The sequence below is a fragment of the Thermobia domestica genome, chromosome 11 (assembly GCF_964235325.1).
Source record: "Thermobia domestica chromosome 11, izTheDome1.hap1.1, whole genome shotgun sequence".
NCBI lineage: Eukaryota > Metazoa > Arthropoda > Insecta > Zygentoma > Lepismatidae > Thermobia > Thermobia domestica.
In genome coordinates, this window is record NC_137464.1 from 162331244 (window position 1) to 162347946 (window position 16703).

At 35.3% G+C, this 16703-nt stretch overlaps 1 long non-coding RNA gene across 1 annotated transcript; it reads right to left on the bottom strand.

Annotated features, from left to right (window-relative positions):
• Nucleotides 1-651: 651 nt before the first annotated feature.
• Nucleotides 652-16434, bottom strand: LOC145664537 (uncharacterized). Its single transcript, XR_014127462.1, has 3 exons — nt 15492-16434; nt 12494-12588; nt 652-1145 (listed from the first exon to the last, which is right to left on the bottom strand). It is a non-coding gene; the product is annotated as an uncharacterized LOC145664537 (long non-coding RNA).
• Nucleotides 16435-16703: the final 269 nt, after the last annotated feature.

The window sequence follows — 16703 nt, forward strand, 5'->3', positions numbered from 1 at the left end:
TATTAAAAACATAATGATAAGAATAACATTGAATGTTTGGTTGAGAATGGAATTACGGCCATCACTATGTTTTAGAAGTTCAAATTAAGGTCAAAGCCAAGTTACGATTTGTATCGTGATTTATGGAAATTGGTGGGTGGAAGTGAAGACTAATTTACGACACTATTACTCTACATTATGTAAATTGAACGATGTCCTCGTACGGTTTTAGAAGTGGAGAGAAAAACTGTCAGAAGTAGATTTTCTTTTTAAAAAAATAAATCCATAAATATTTATAGATGCGATTGGAAAGATAGTAATGTTTGATGATGGTTGGCAAGAAGCTGTAAGGTACACTCATCGAAAAAATTAGGATACTTTACTTGGATTTCCTCAGGATTCAGTTAACAACTATCTTCTAGGAATGGCGTGATGGGTGTAGGCGTCCCAGTGCCAAATGTGTATGTGTGTTAGATTTTTAAGTTTAACATTCCTTTGAGCAACGAGACTATATGAGACGTGGACTACAGTTTAACATTAGATTTAAATCACTTCAGCTCCCGCCGAAAATCGGACCCGGATCTCCCGCGCCAAAATATGTGTGTCTATCTATCTATCTATCTATCTATCTATTTATCTTATATATATATATATGTGTGTGTGTGTGTTTATGTGTATGGGTGTGGGGGTGTTAATGGTGTAGATGGGATGCGTGTAGTTTAACATATTTATACGTATGTACATGTGTATTCGTGCATGGAAGTGGTGTCGTACGTGTACATGTCTATGTGTAGATGTGTGTGTGTCAGAGTAATACCGGTCTGCCTCTTAATTGGGATGTCTCTAGACTTTAGTGGCATTGCCTCTGTAAGACATCCCACGCACCCAATCTAATGCCACCCAATAAAAAAAAAAGATCAATATGTAAAGCGCAGATTTAAAAAAAAGAAGTAACTACATCCGACCGTCTGCCCAGCGGCCCAAACGCCCCTCCCTCCACTGCCTGTTCCCCTGTCTGTCAATCCAGCCACCATCAATCTTCACTTTTGACCCTTTGAAGTCTCTGAAGATTGATGGTACACTATCCCCACCCACCCATTGATCCAACCACCCCATTTATTCAAAGCTACATACCATAAAATCAACTCTGCTTACCCCTGAGAGATCTGAAAATTGACAAAAATATATTTAGCGCGCCAAATATTGAGAATGCTAATTAATTACTTTTGTATTAAGAAACAAATAGAAACAATATGAATCTATTCTTAGTTCTTATATATTTCTTTAGTATATATTAATAACTTATTATATAATGTAAAGGTAAACACAAGAGTAAACAAGTGGTTGCTTATTTATTATATTACAATATTTGTTATTTTATTAACTGCGAAGTAAGGTTACCAAGTATAAAGTATAATCAGAAGAACCAAAGAACTAATGCAGGTTATAATTGAAACGTCCTGGAGAAAATTAAGAAGCGTTGAAAGAAAAGCGAGAGTGAAATGTTAAGATTATTTTTTAAGGAACAACAAATCTTTTTCGTACTAGGATAGTAAATCACCGGATGTTTTAGAAGATTTGTAGGTTCAATGCATGGACAATCCACTCTATTCACTAGATTTTACTTCGTATGATTATTATCTATTTTGTAACATGGTGTGAAATTTTGAAAGATTCAGACATCATAAGTACAAAGAGCAATTTTCTGCAGGCCAGAATCAAGTAATTCTTCCTGAAAAGTTATTAAACAATAATGTCCTAAATATGTATGTTGAACTTCAGAATAAACATGTGGGATAAATAAATAAAATTATGTTTGTAGATTATTTCCTTCTTTGTACTTTCAATACCTGTTTTGCTTAAATTATTTTTTTAAAAGTGTTAATGAATTTTATTTGCTTCAATTTTACATTTCACATTTTAATATTTAGAATGACGACGATGGTGAGAAATTATGATTATGAAATAAATTTTAATAATTTATAAAGTTGACACCATGACCTCTTAGCCTTTTACCACAGAACACTTAAGTATTCAGTAACACTAGTTAACATATGGACTTATATGCTAAACTATAGAGTGGGTGCTAAGCAAAAGAAAAGAAAAAGAATGAGTGTCAACTCGGGGTAAGGTTGAACACTTCTGTAATAATAAGTTTACTCTATTTTATTATTACATTAACCATCACTGAATTTTGTATATTATGGTTGATTGTTATTACTGATAAATAACCTTACTTATATTTATATACTAACTGGACGTTGTCTATTGCTTGCAAGATTTAACGACAATAAAATATTTTATTCTATTCTTTTCTATGTCTAAATTCTAAATTCAGTACTGAATGAATATATTCTCTACAGAATACTTATTTCTGGCTGAAGTGGCTCACAGAATATACTCTGTGTTATGAAAAGTGTGTTACTGTATAATGATGTCAAATAGCGTCCGCCATCAAGTGTGAACAATATATATATATATATATATATATATATATATATATATATATATATATATATATATATATATATATATATTAGTGGCGGCTCGTGCTTTGAATTTTAGGTGGTGCACAATGGATGACCTCTCCTTTTCATTATTATTATTATTATTATTGTAAATGATAATAATAATAGTAATAATAATAATAATAGTTAGTATAAATCAGGGGCGGATCCAGGACGACTTCTGGGGAGAATGGTGGTTGTAATTAGAGATGCAAGGGCTCGGAAAAAACCAGGCTTTTTTGGAAAAAAACTAGGTTTTTTCTGCTTCGCTTTTTTGCTTGGGAAATTTTGGGCTTTTTTCAAAATTTTGCTGTAAATTGATAAAGCATACTTTGTTTCGCTTCTCTACAGCACAAGAACTCATTTGATTAGTGGTTGACGTAGATAATAATATAGGACCTCTAAAATAAACCATGAATTTCGAAAAGATTTTTTTAAAATTCTTAACATATTTACATTATGAAGTCCGAAGGATTAATCAATATATATATATATATATAATAATCTTTTAACTTCTTATACACAAAAAAGCACTTTAAAAAAAAGAGAGACACAAATTACTAGCAAAATTGTGTGTAGTATTTTTACTTCAAAATATCACACACCCTCTTTTTGAAACAAAAAATAAAACATGAGAGAAATACATTTATATGATAATCTTAAAAGCTGCACATCAAGAGCTTGATTACGGGTGGTTCTGTACAGTCCTGAAATTTTTAAGTTTTAAATTTCATATACTCTGTATGAATATTTCGAACAAATTTTTCATTTATTGATCACATATGTAATAATGTTACCACCTATCAGGTGCTTGGAATCTGCAAATCCGGCAAAATTCCGAATTCTATAATGCACTGACTGTTTCTTAAGCTTGTTCAGAATCAGGGAAAGTACCAAATTTTCTGTTAATGAATCATATGCGTAATAGACTGTTAATCTGATTGTGCGGTTTCCTAGACTTATAAACACCATAACGGTTTACCCAGTCCTGAAGGTTTTTGAATTTTTAACGACAAGAATTCAACATATCATTACGAAACTTTTTTTTAAAGAGAAAAACTGTGGAATACATTTAAGAAGACTGGAAAGAATCAATCACTGTTTCAATTCACAAGAAAGGCGACAAAACTGAATGTAATAATTATCGAGGCATTTCTCTTAACATTCTATAAACTAGATTGATTCCATACTCAGCTGAAATTATTGCAGATGATCAGTGTGGATTGAGGGAAATCGATCAACTATTGACCAGATATTTACTATTCGATAAATACTCCAAAAGCAATGGGATATATTACCCAGTATATCAGCTGTTTATTGGTTTTAAAAAGGCTTACGACTCGGGAAACATTGTACAACATTCTTACAGAATTCGGAATACCGAAAAAGCTAGTTAGATTAATTAAAATGTGTTTAAATGAATCCCAAAGTAAATTCAGAGCAGAAAAATTCTTGTCCACGAGCTTCCACGTCGAGAATGGCCTGAAACAAGGAGATGCGTTATCGCCATTATTGTTCAGCTTTGTTCCGGAGTACGCTATAAGGAAAACTAAAGATAGCAACCAGGCCCTAGAGCTGAATTGTATTCACCAGGTACCGCGTATACTGATGACGTAAATTTGATAGGGCATGACAGGAGAACAATAGAAAGAAATGTAGAGTTCTTATTAAACGCTTGCAGCGACATTGGTTTAGAAGTAAATGCAGAGAAAATTAAATACATGGAAGTTCACCGGTATCCTAATATGCCAAATTATAGATGCGTTAAAATATCAAATAATCCTTTCGACATAGTGGATACTTTCAAATATCTGGGATCAATATCACCAGACCAAAATCATATCCACAAAGAAATTAAATGTCAACTGAAATAAGGAAATTCGTGTTATTATTCAGTTCAAAGTATTTTGTTGTCGCGAATTCTGCCGAGGAATTTAAAGCTTAAAATATATAAAACGATAATCATGACAGTTGTGTTTTATGGTTGTGAAATATGGTCGCTTGAGAGAAGAACGTAGACTGAAAGTATTTGAAAATAAAATCCTGAGACAAATATTCGGACCCAAGAGGAACGGGAATGAGGAAAACTTAATAACGAAGAACTGCATAATTTATACGGTTTGCCAAACATCGCTACGGTCATCAAGTCTAGGAGGCTCAGGTGGGCAGGTCATGCAGCCAAAATGGAAGAAGGTAGGAACGCTTTCAGGGTTTTAACTGGAAATGGAATCGGAAAACGTCCATTAGGAAGACTTAGGGGCAGATGGGAGGACAATTTTAAAATGGATCTCGCAGAAATAGTAATACAAAGTAAAAACTGGATCCAGTTGGCTAAGGATTGAAGTCAGTGGAGAGCTTTTGTGAACGCGGCATTGAACCTTCGGATTCCATAGGCCATAGAGAGAGAGAATATATTTAAGTTAATCACAACTGCACAACAACCATGAGGGAGTTAGCTTTTGCGCTTCTGTCGGGAAGTCCGGGATTCAACCCCGCATTCGACCATTTTGACAAAAATTTTTCTTAATTGTATCTGTGAATGTAGAGATAATGCGTGTACTGTGAGTTCTGGCCGACTTACTTCCTTATCGTTTTTAAATCTTAGTTATTACTAATTACCAGCAGTGGCGGATTTGCTAAGGGGGTTAGGGTGAGGATGTTTTACGAGTGAAGCTTGTATCCCGAAATTACAGAATTTCTAAAACAAACGAAATATTTGTTATGCCTTTACTCATAAACTTCAAGTTCTTCTCAAATAAAAATTACGTGTTTTTAGAAAATCTAAACCTTAATAAGAAAAAACCCTCCCAAAATATTTTTTTAAGTCCGCCACTAATTATCAGTATAGAATGGTCTTCAAGGTTTTATCCGGAAGGTTATTGCTGAATATACAAACAAAACGAAATATTAGTTATGCTTGTACTCATAAACTCCCAAATAAAAATTAGGAAATTTTGGAAAAAACAAACATTAAACAGAGAAATACTTCCCAAAATACTTTTCTGAATCCGCTACTGATTATTTGTATAAAATGGTATTCAAGTTTGTATCCGAAAGATTATTGCTAATAAATCATTGCACAGCTACAGTATAACAAGAATGTGGAAGTACGCTTTGACAGATATACTGACAAACGTACGCTCTGACGGATATATTGAAAAAAAAGTTTAACTTATGTGCTAGAAGCTAGAGTAGGCCTACTAATCTCTAGAAAATGAAACACGGATGACTAAAAAAAAATGATGCAGAAAAGAAAAAGATGCCGATAACTCAGAAATTAAAATAAAGTTAAATATATTCTACAGTTGCTCTCAAATACTACGTACTTTATGTTTACTTTAATTCATAAAACATGTGTTCCATCCATCATGATGGTGAATTCCAGAGCGAAATATAGCATTTAGGTCATAAAATCTTATTTAACTTTAGAGTATACTATAAGAAAGCTATTTAAATAGAAAAATCATTAAAATGAAAAAAGCCAAAATTTCCAAAATTCTCGTTTTTTTTCCCCAAAAAGCTGGCTTTTTATGTGCAAAAAACCATCGATTCAAAAAAGCCGCCTTTTTTGCATCTCCAGTTGTAATACTGCTACTTAGAGCTACTTTTAAAAGCTCCAAAGAAAAGTTTCCTCTTCTGTGGGGGCAATCTCCCCCTGGCTCCGCCACTGGTAGACCCTATAAATAATAATAGCGATTTCTTCATGGCATGCTTCAAGCATGCAATAGAGAAGTTCATTTTGTATGATTTTTGACGTACTCTTGAAAATTGTTGTGCTTTCTAAATGACTCTTGATGCGCTGTCAAGTTCTGCACCGAAATTAATTAATCTACAAAATACGCCTCGATTTGAAGAAGAGTCTGTTTTTCATCATGTCCTCTTGAAGCCAATTCGAAGGTGCCACGAAACCAAATGCAATTGATGATTATATTGAGCACGTACCTGTTTTGCGTCACTTTTTGATTGTGATTCTCAATGGGCCGCCTATAACCAGCATCTAGTTGAGCAGCAATATTCACACTTCCCAACACAGTGAGATTAGAACGTGTCTTATATGAGCTGAAGAATTTTCATGTTTTTTATTTATTTATTTTGTCGTGCAGATGCTGGATATCCGCACCTTTTTTTTACTCCATGCATCTTCCCCCGCCCCGAACAACAAACAGGGAAAACAAAACAAAGCATTTTTAATTTCACATTGACACAACCACTTATGCTGTTCGTACAAGTTGAGACTAAACTTCCTTGTAAATATTCGTTTCTGACTTCTAATTACTTGCGTTATATCGAGAATTGGAATCGGTCTTCCGATGTCTTTCACAAGTAGGTTTCCTTCTTAAGTTCTTTTCGAAAACGGCTAATTCATCAGAGACGTTACAGAATTCAATGCTACTGCATTGCTGGAATAGTTCACGTATGTCAGGAACAGACACGTAATTATGCAATTACAGCAACAATATTCCAATGAACAACAAAGACCGGCACACATACACACACACACAAACATACAACACTACGAAGTCCGCTACCCGCTTTAAAATCTCATCCCTTCCCCAATTAACACTCTTTTTCTAAAAATTGCCCTCCAATTTTCTCACTCACCCATACACACATGAAAAGGAAAACATTATATCAATGCTGCCAAATTTCTACTCCTTCAGATACGAGTGTATTAAATATCAACACCCTCAATTTGTCTTCACTCTTCACGGGGTCGCCTTTAGTACTTCCTTAGTTGCCTTGATCTTACTTGATTGACAGAACCAATAGTTATGACCACTTGGCAATCTCGCATTTAGGCAAGGCGCAAGTTTTTTTTTCTCTCTCTCCCTCTGTAGCGACTTGTTTACGGTATGCAACATTGTCACAATGGAACAGACTATTCCTCTTCAGGCGAGAACCGTGTCAACCAATAATACAGGGGGAGGGACGGTGGAGAAGTTCCAGTTCCAAAGCGTTATGTTTTGGAAAAGCTGTTTTTGTTTGGTAGACTTGTTTGCAAAAGATCTGCAAGCATATGGATCCTTATGAAGCAGTGCACGGCGTGATAACCCCCCTCTTATTGCGCAACCCCCGCAGTGGCCCAGAAGCTGTTAAGCTGGGGAGTTTGGCAAACACTTAAGCAGAAAGCAATTAGCAAGCCCCGTTTCAAACGCACTTGTTTAAAAAGAGATGATGTTTACAATAAAACGAAAAGTGATTTAGCAGAAATAAAAATTGAAAATATTGGACTTAGGTTTGTCAAACATGTAAACATTAAGAGAACTTTAAACATATATATTACAGTTGGAGAACTTTAAACTGGCAACACTGTTTTCAGTGAGAGCTGACGTTACAGTTCTTGGTTGTTTTGAGATTAGTTTGGTTTCGCAATTCATCACGAATAGACTCACGCATCACGAAAAGTTTGCAAATTGCGCAGATTTATTTTGAAATCTCTAGTTCAATTCGACAAACGATTAATTTCACGAAATGAACCATTTAACTGGCCACCTCTTTCGTGAGATTTGACGCTATTAGATTATCTTCTCGAGGGATATGTAAAGTAGCATGTCTACGCCGAGAAATCAGAAAGAATTGAGCAGTTGGAGGGCAACATTCGATGCGTTATTGCCGAAATACTGATTTACTGCGAAGAGTGTGTGAAAATTGGATCTCCAGATTACGCCATGTATGCGCCAGCCACAAAGACCACATTCCCAATGGTCAAATAAAGTCAATTCCATGGATATTAAAAACAATTCTCTATGTTTTATTTCAACATAAAGTTCTTCGCCTCTAAAAAGAACACCCTATAGAACTATGAGCTTAGTAACTTAAGTGTCGAAAATGCCAACGGCCATCGTTCTATGAAGAATTGGAAAAAAGCTGGAATCTATCATTCAGATGATCAATTTGAATTCAGAAGAGGAAGAGGAAACGCGAAGGAATATTGGGTTTACACTTAATCTTGGAGAAGAGGATACGAAAGTTAAAGGTACGTACGAGGGAGGACCCAAAAGAAACCGGACTTTCGTTCTAAAAAAAATAGTTTATTACATTTTTTACAAAATTCTTTCAGTCTCTTCCAAAATATCCTCCATTAAATATGATTCATTTCTCCCATCTTCTTTCCCACTGTTTGAAGCACCTCTGGAACTCTGGAACTTTTATATCGTCCAATGCGCTCTGCGAAGTTCTTTTTACAGCCTCTACACCATCAAAACATTTTCCTTTTAGATTTTGTTTAATTCTCTGAAAATGTCATCATGTTGGTCAAAAAGTTTGGATCACTTTCAATCTGATTTTTCAAGTACTTGCTCAAATTCAGACGAATGATTTGATCCTGTGTAAGCAGGCGAGAAACAAACTTAGCGGCAACATGTCTCATTTGCAAAACCTCACGCTGGCACGAGTTCCAACTCACTCCTGCCTACTTTGAAATATCATCGATCATGAAACGACGATCCTCGCTGATTTTGGGGCAGATTTGTGCGATGTTTTCGTCGTTTCGAAATGATGAAGAGCACCCAGAACGAGCATGATCTTCAACACTCATCTCACCACACTTAAAGCGTCCAAACCACTTAACAAATTGTGTGCGGTTCATAGTATCTTTCTTGAAAGCCTGTTGAAGCATTTGGTAAGTTTTCGTTTCCGATTTTCCAAGTAGGAAGCAAACATACTCCTTGTTCCTTTGAATCTGCCATAACGATTTCGCAGGCGGCAAACGAGAACAGTTGAGAAAAACAATAATACGATCAAACGTTAACCTCCTACGCAGACAGCGCTTGGCCAACTGACCTGGGAAGGTCTCTACTAGATCCACCTAGCAGGATAATTCTCTACTACGCCTAGGAACGGCAGCGCTCTTTCAATCCGGTTTCTTTTGGGTCCCCCTTCGTATATTGCCTTTATCGATGTGGAAAACGATTTGGCAGAGTTGATTGGAAAACTATGTTTAGAGTGCTGAAAAGGCTAATTGTAAATTATAGAAATAGGTGGATAATAAAACGGTTGTATAGAGATGAAACTGCTGTGATAAGATGCAACCTTTCAATACATTGAAGAAGCTGCTATCAGGCATGGTGTAAAGCAGGGTTTTTCTTTATCACCTATTCCATTTAATGGATATACTCAAGAGAATTGACGAATTACGAAAGACTATACATACATATATATATATAGTAAAGGAGTTTTGGTACATGGTGAGAAAGTAGACTTCCTTGGATTTGCCGATGACATAGTTGCGTTAGCAGAAGATTAGCAAGAGTAGGACGCCGTGGTGAATACGATTGGTCAAGTACTCAAAAATTATTATATGAAGATCAATCGCTCTAAGACAGCTAAGACAAAGGTAATGGTAACAAGTAAGAACAAAACAATGTTAAGATGTTATATTGATGAATAGAAGTTGAAGAATGTGTCACCTTTCACGTGCCTTGGTTGTAAGATAACACCGATGGAAGATTCAAAGTAGAGATTGTTAGTAGAATAAAACAAGATAAGGCCGCCTTTAGCTGCAAACAGTATATATTTACTTCCTGTAATATTGATATGAAGATTCGCAAGCGCTTGCTGTCTACCTTCGTTCGGAGAGTATTTTTGTATGATAGCAACAACTGGACGCTTGGCTAGATAGATAAGAAACGAATAACACCCTTTGGAATGTGGTGCTTCCGACTTGTTTTGAAAACTTTGAGTGGGCAAAGTAACAAACCAGAAAGTATTGAAAAGGGATTCGAGAAGAAAGGAACTTGACTATTAAACGTGTTACAAGAAAATAGGAATGAATGGTGTGAACACATCTTATGACATGATGACTAATTAAAACATTGCTAGAAGAATTGAAAGAGGGAAAGAATCCTAGGGAAAGACCTAGACTACAGCACATATACCTGATAATAGAAGATACCGGTTGCAAGAGCTACGAAACACTGATAAATGCAGTGCAAATCACCGTGCATTATGGACTGCTTGACTCCCATTACTTCACTGGATACCGAAGATGATTCTGTTTAATATACTACCCAAGCAATTTTCAATGAAATGGGTGTGCTGCAGAAAGAAAATGGAATAAGAAGTTTTAGTTGATAGATCAAAGTGGGAATAATATAATCAACCCGCACATACAAGGACCAAGATTAAAGTATAATACTGACAGCCAAAAGAGAAGATTATACCACTGAGATGCTATTCTCACAATTATGTGGAAGACAATTAGAACTAAAAACATAAAGAAAATTTAATAAGGACTAAAACCATAAAATCCATAATGTTTCTTTTGTTTCCTTATAGCTAATCCTGTTAGAACAATATGCTGAAATATGCTGCGTGAGGAAGGGTTTCATACTGCAACTTGAAGGGAGTCTGCACCCAAGGCTGCTTGAAATGACAGGTTGCCTCACACGGGATAAACAACGCGGCGTGACGTCACTGAAGGCCCGCTTTCTCCCTGCGAAGGCAGACGTACAGGCAAAAATCAACTACTTTTGCCTACGAACGTTGCATTTTTACTGAAGTTATTTCAAGCAACCTTGGTCTGCACCATCCTTCGAGCGGCATATGGAAGTTCGTTTCCATGAAACAAAAAGAGATCATGTCTATCAGCTATTACTGGATGCTGGCGGATTATTTCGGTGAATTTAATGGAGTTCACCATTGTAATGTTCAGTAATGACGGTTTCATCTTAAAGAAAAACATAAATGATCACCGTCAACAATAACTGCAGGTGGAAAGGTGAGTTTGGACGTTGATTATAGTCCAACCAGTCCTAACCGCGCATTGCTGTCATAGCAAAGCCATTTCTCATCCAATTGACACTCCGATGCAAGAAATCTTCCAGATTATTCAGTACACTCAGAGAACTGCACACATCCAGATGAGGATTCTTGTCAGCTGATGTCAACTCTTGTGGCACCTACTCGATTTTTTCACCTTACTGATTACGGGAACCGCGAACGACAGTGACAGGGTGTATATCTAACTCGTCTGCAATGGCACGAATACTTTTCCGAGGGTCCGCTTCCACTATGTTCCTGAGGAGCTCAATATAGCATGCCTTTTGTAGGCAGCCTCAAGCTGAGTCATCGACACGAAACTGCACTCTTGATGTTTTACACGGCTAAATATGTAGAATCCTTTAGTTTAAACTCATAAATGGTAATACTCACAATTGTGTGTTAGAATGCCTCACTTTATACTCGTAAAGGATTACTTACAATTGTGTGCTCTCCATGATGTATTTTCATAGGATCCTGTTCAACAATACACTTCCTCTTGATTGGCTGGGCACCTCCGTCTTTTCCTGAACCGAAAATACAGTATTACATTTTGTATTTCATTTATTCTTTCCCTTCAAGTGTTTTCTGTCTTTCTTGGTAAGTGGTTAAATTCTTTCCAAACCCCTATACAACGTAGAAACAGTAATTTTAATAATATCACTGAGTTCTATCATGGCTATACGCACCTTCGATGCTGGCGTCCCGCGTTCGATTCCTGGCTGGAGTTCATGCGGTTCGGATCACACATTCTAGGTCCACGTTTCATATAGTGTCGATGTTGAGAGGGAAGCTAAACCTCAACCCAACCAATTAATAATATAGCTAAATGGATAATAACCACTACTATTTTTTTTTCTTTCTATCGTTTCTACCCACGATGTATTATGGCCGATTAAACGGATTTCAGTTCGTTGGTTGATGGTAAGCCCTTCAACGTTGTGTCATTCTGTATAGACTGGAGTTCATTACCTGTTAATCCAATGGTCCCGATTGCCTCACGATAGAGGGCCAACACCAGAATTCTACGCCTTCATCAGGAACCGAACCCAAGATCATACTTCATCATATGACCCTTTCGTTAGAAAGGAGCAAACTGTTAATAGAAATAGATATACAAAACTGCAAATATGCCTAACATTTTAAGAAATAAAAAATTGTATCCCTTGTAATCGAAACCATGATTTCACGTTTGATAAGAGTAGAAGGAATGTCTATAATTAAACAAAGATAAAGAGAAAGCTCACTGTCTTGAGAGGGAAGAGAGACATCTGGCTCTCCTTTATGTAGAATTTCAACGTAGTTGGCAAGAGTAAGATGATTCATCGGAGATCTCTGAAACCTGAAAAGAATGAAGGATATTAAAGTTTGTTCGCTTTATTCAACGTCCTCTGTGAGAGTTTTCTAAACTTGTTTACTACTAGATTTAACTTGGAATTCAGCATTCTCAATAACAACAATTTAGAAATCAATGGGTATTATGTTTTTCATTCCAGTTGTTCTTATATGCTCTTTTTTATCTTGTCAGTTAAAACCATGGGTCATAGAATTAAATAAGTGAATAACCAATAAAAATAACTAATAGAAGTAAACTGTAGATAATTAAAAGAATATCCCCAGGAAACAGAACGTATATTGTTAGCTTAAATTCATGTATATAATATAAACGGAAAAGTGATGCACAAATTGTATTTATTCTAATTTGTTGAATTCATTTTCTAATTTGTAGAAACTAAGAACTGTAAATATTCAAAGAACAACATAGGGTCTATATATACACAGGGTTGTCCATTTATAATGATAGTATTAAATATCTCAGAAATCGTAAAAGGCAGAGGAGCGAAATTTTGCACCAAGAAACTATAGGGAGAGGAAACGTCCTAGGTATTTTGTAACATCATCTTATGAACACTGTTGCCAACCCAATAGAAAATTATGTTTTTCAATCGACACTACGTCAGATTACTACATATTTCAAATTAACTTATCAACTGAAACTTAAAATATCACATTCATTATGCAGCGTTGCAAATTAAGGATGTTATAGTATCACAAACATCCAAAGTTTCGAAACCTCTATCACACGTGCAGCACAACGGATATGGACACGATAATGCGGATCGAAAGTACACTCATGTCCAAAATTATTGTCGCATGTCTATAAATATGTTGTTGTAGGAATATAATTTGATAACGAATTCGCCCGGTATTTCTTACAATATTAGTATGTGTATAATCGGCAAAGACGTGTATGTGGAAAATTCCATGTCAAAAAAGCAGTAAATAAGAACAATAAAACGAAAATAAAACTTTCCTGTCCATTTAGCAACATTTTGTTTTACTAATTCTAATTTTCGTATTTATAATTCTTTTCCTATGAAATTTACCACAAATATACATTTTCCGATTATACACATAGTATCAGTATTAAAAGTACCTTGCAAAATTATTATCAAATTATATTCTTACAAGAAGACAGTTATAGATATGCGATAATAATTTTGGACATGAGTGTACCTTAGTGGTGGATACCATGGCCATGGCATTACTTGTTTTGAATAAATAGGAACGAAGTTACAGGGATTGAAAGTTTTGAATTTTTTGAAGGGCTCTATTTCGAAAAAATACCTAGGTAAGTATTATAGCTAGTTCTTTTTATGGTTTGCAATGCACGTTCTAATTATTTTGCCGTTTACAACACTTCGATATCTCAAACCGTTCCGGAGATACGATGAACATTGATAAAGTTCGCGATACTGCTGACTTGCTTCTTTTTCTTTTTTAAAGCATTACAACAATAGCTTTTAGTAGCTGTAATTACAAGTTCTAGCAATTACATGATTTAAGCAGTATTGCAAGCTTCAGCAATGTTTATATCTTCGGAACGATTTGAGATATCGAAGTGCTGTAAACGGCAAAATAATTTCTACGTAAGTCAAACTGGGTTTTATTGGGTTTTACAGAGCAAGAAAACTGTACACAACGTGAATCAATCTCTCACTTGTGTAGCAGATTGAAGGTCTTGTAGGAGGCAAAATGCCGATGAGAAGATATGTCATGGCTCTTTCCCATGGAAATTTTAGCATATCCTTCATAGTAGAACAGTGTCAAAATAATGGCTTTGTAATGAGACGAGGCCACTGTTAGTGATTTAATTAAACGTTATACACAACATCATCATCTACAACTCATATTATCAACGAAATTGTATCCAAAGAGAACATCAGTGGAACTCACAAGATGTGTGCTAAAGATGATTCGAAATATAGCTGCCTATGAGGATCTACTACCTTAGCATGTTACGATGAAACGATTACATGGTGCTCAATCACAGTAAGTCATGGAATCCATCACAAATTGAGGCTGCAAGCTATCTGCAAGGTCAGCTGGGTGCGTTTACATTACGGAGAGAAAGAGCAAGAACAGAAAGTTGCACGAGCGCCACCTCTGGAACCGCTGGAAATTTGTTGAGACGAAGCAGGAAGCCCTTGCTAAGGGACTGTGAAAAGTTCTACCATCATCTAGAGAGGTGTTCGTCAAAAAGACTGATGTAACTTAGTACATCAATACAAGTTTTCTCAAAAGATTTTATGATTTTTATTTTCTTCTGCTATAGAGGAAAAACCGAAAGAAAAATCAAAATCAATGCTGCTTATTACCGACAGCATGGTCTATCCCCAACTTATACAGACGAAATATCACCACTGTATGAAACTACAGCAGGACCATGACCACAGGCAGGGGAGAGTTAAACGCTAAGTAAAACTATCAGCCACCAGTACCAACAGTATTGCCAACACTACCTGCTTTCCCATTCATTTCATCTAAGTATTGGGCAAGTTCAGCAATGAATACACCGAAATCAATAGATCAGAGAGATTAGGGCGTTGGCCTGAGCTACTGGACAATTTTAAGGAAACTTTTACCGGTAAAAGCAAGCTATTTGTAAAATTCACTAATTGCTTTTAACTTGTGTTCTTTAATTTTTTTTCTTTTGCTTGCCTAACAATTTCCATCGAATAAGATGAATTTACACTTTTCAGGTGAATGAAAGCGATTTGCTGTCTTTACTTCGGAAAAGTCATTTCGAAGAAATTTGGTAAAAGTCTGGAATTGTGGTAAACTTAAATTTGCTCAGCGAGTTTCCTGAGTATAATGTTTGACTATTCAACTAACTTGTTTGCTCTGAAACGAAAGAGAAAGATGCTACAGTAAATTAATGTTTAGATCCAATATTATACTTACTAATATCCAGTATTTAAAGAAGGCATGAACAGCAGTTCTAGCGTAGAAGCTGGTTGCAAAATCCACAATCAGTAACACTTTATTGCAGGGTCGGATGTTTCAGCTGTTTAAACATGTAATATTAGAATCTTCTGCTAATTAGACGGCAATATTGAGTGTAATAACCTCAGAGGCACTATAAAGAGTGAATAGCAAAGTCTTGAAGAGGTTAACAAGTGTTGAACAATCAATAACAAGCGCTGAAACATTATAGCATCTTCCTTAAAATAAACGCTGGAAGTTTTTTTAATGACTCTACAATGGTTCACTAAGTGTTGAGTAAGCAACTTTGTACTGTAGATTCTTCTTTCGATAAACACTGCTAGCTGAAACTTTAATTTCTTAGTTTCTTCTGAATTTAAATCTCAATAATTTTTGAGTTCTCATGTATATTGTTCACATGCAACTAGTCATAAAGTATTTTGCAGAAAATGTTGTCTTGCCGTAAGTGTGTTACGAACTTGTGCAAGTATTTCATTTCATCTCGAAGCTTCCTGTTCATGTATTTCACAGTTGAGTGAATATGTATTTTTCTATCTTCAATAACGTATCTTCATGGAAAAAAATATATTGTGCTGACGAAAGTTGTATACGATTGTATATTCTTTCAACTTCATCTTTCCTAGATTCTTCTGGACGTTTATTTGATTGACTTTTCTTTCACTTTACATTGACATCTATTGGCAATTCTGATTTCGCAAAAATTGTCTTGATGCGTAATAGATACTATCAATTTACACAGTATTAGCTTCTTTTATATATAAAACCTGATAAATTAGAAGAATAACTGCTTTTGAGAATAATAGTTCATATTGAATGTTACTTCTCCAAATTTAGTTACATTACAATCTTCTGCTGACTAAACGAATCACAAGAATTCTGAAACCCGTCTTAAAATGAACAGTTTTTTCTTTTTTTAAGTATATATTAGAGATACCATCACTGCATTCTAAAAGCAAGGAATTATCATATCTGTTCCATAGATGTATTCATTATGTTTCTCATGATTATGTCAAAGCTCTTCCTATAACTTGAAGTTAAACGATATATTATTCTCTTAATCATCCAACCCAAGTATTTCTTGAAGACATGATTAAGTATTATAAGAACACAATTTCCCTCTGTATCAAAGAATGTCAGTTCTTTTCTTTTGAATTCCATAATATGAAAGAT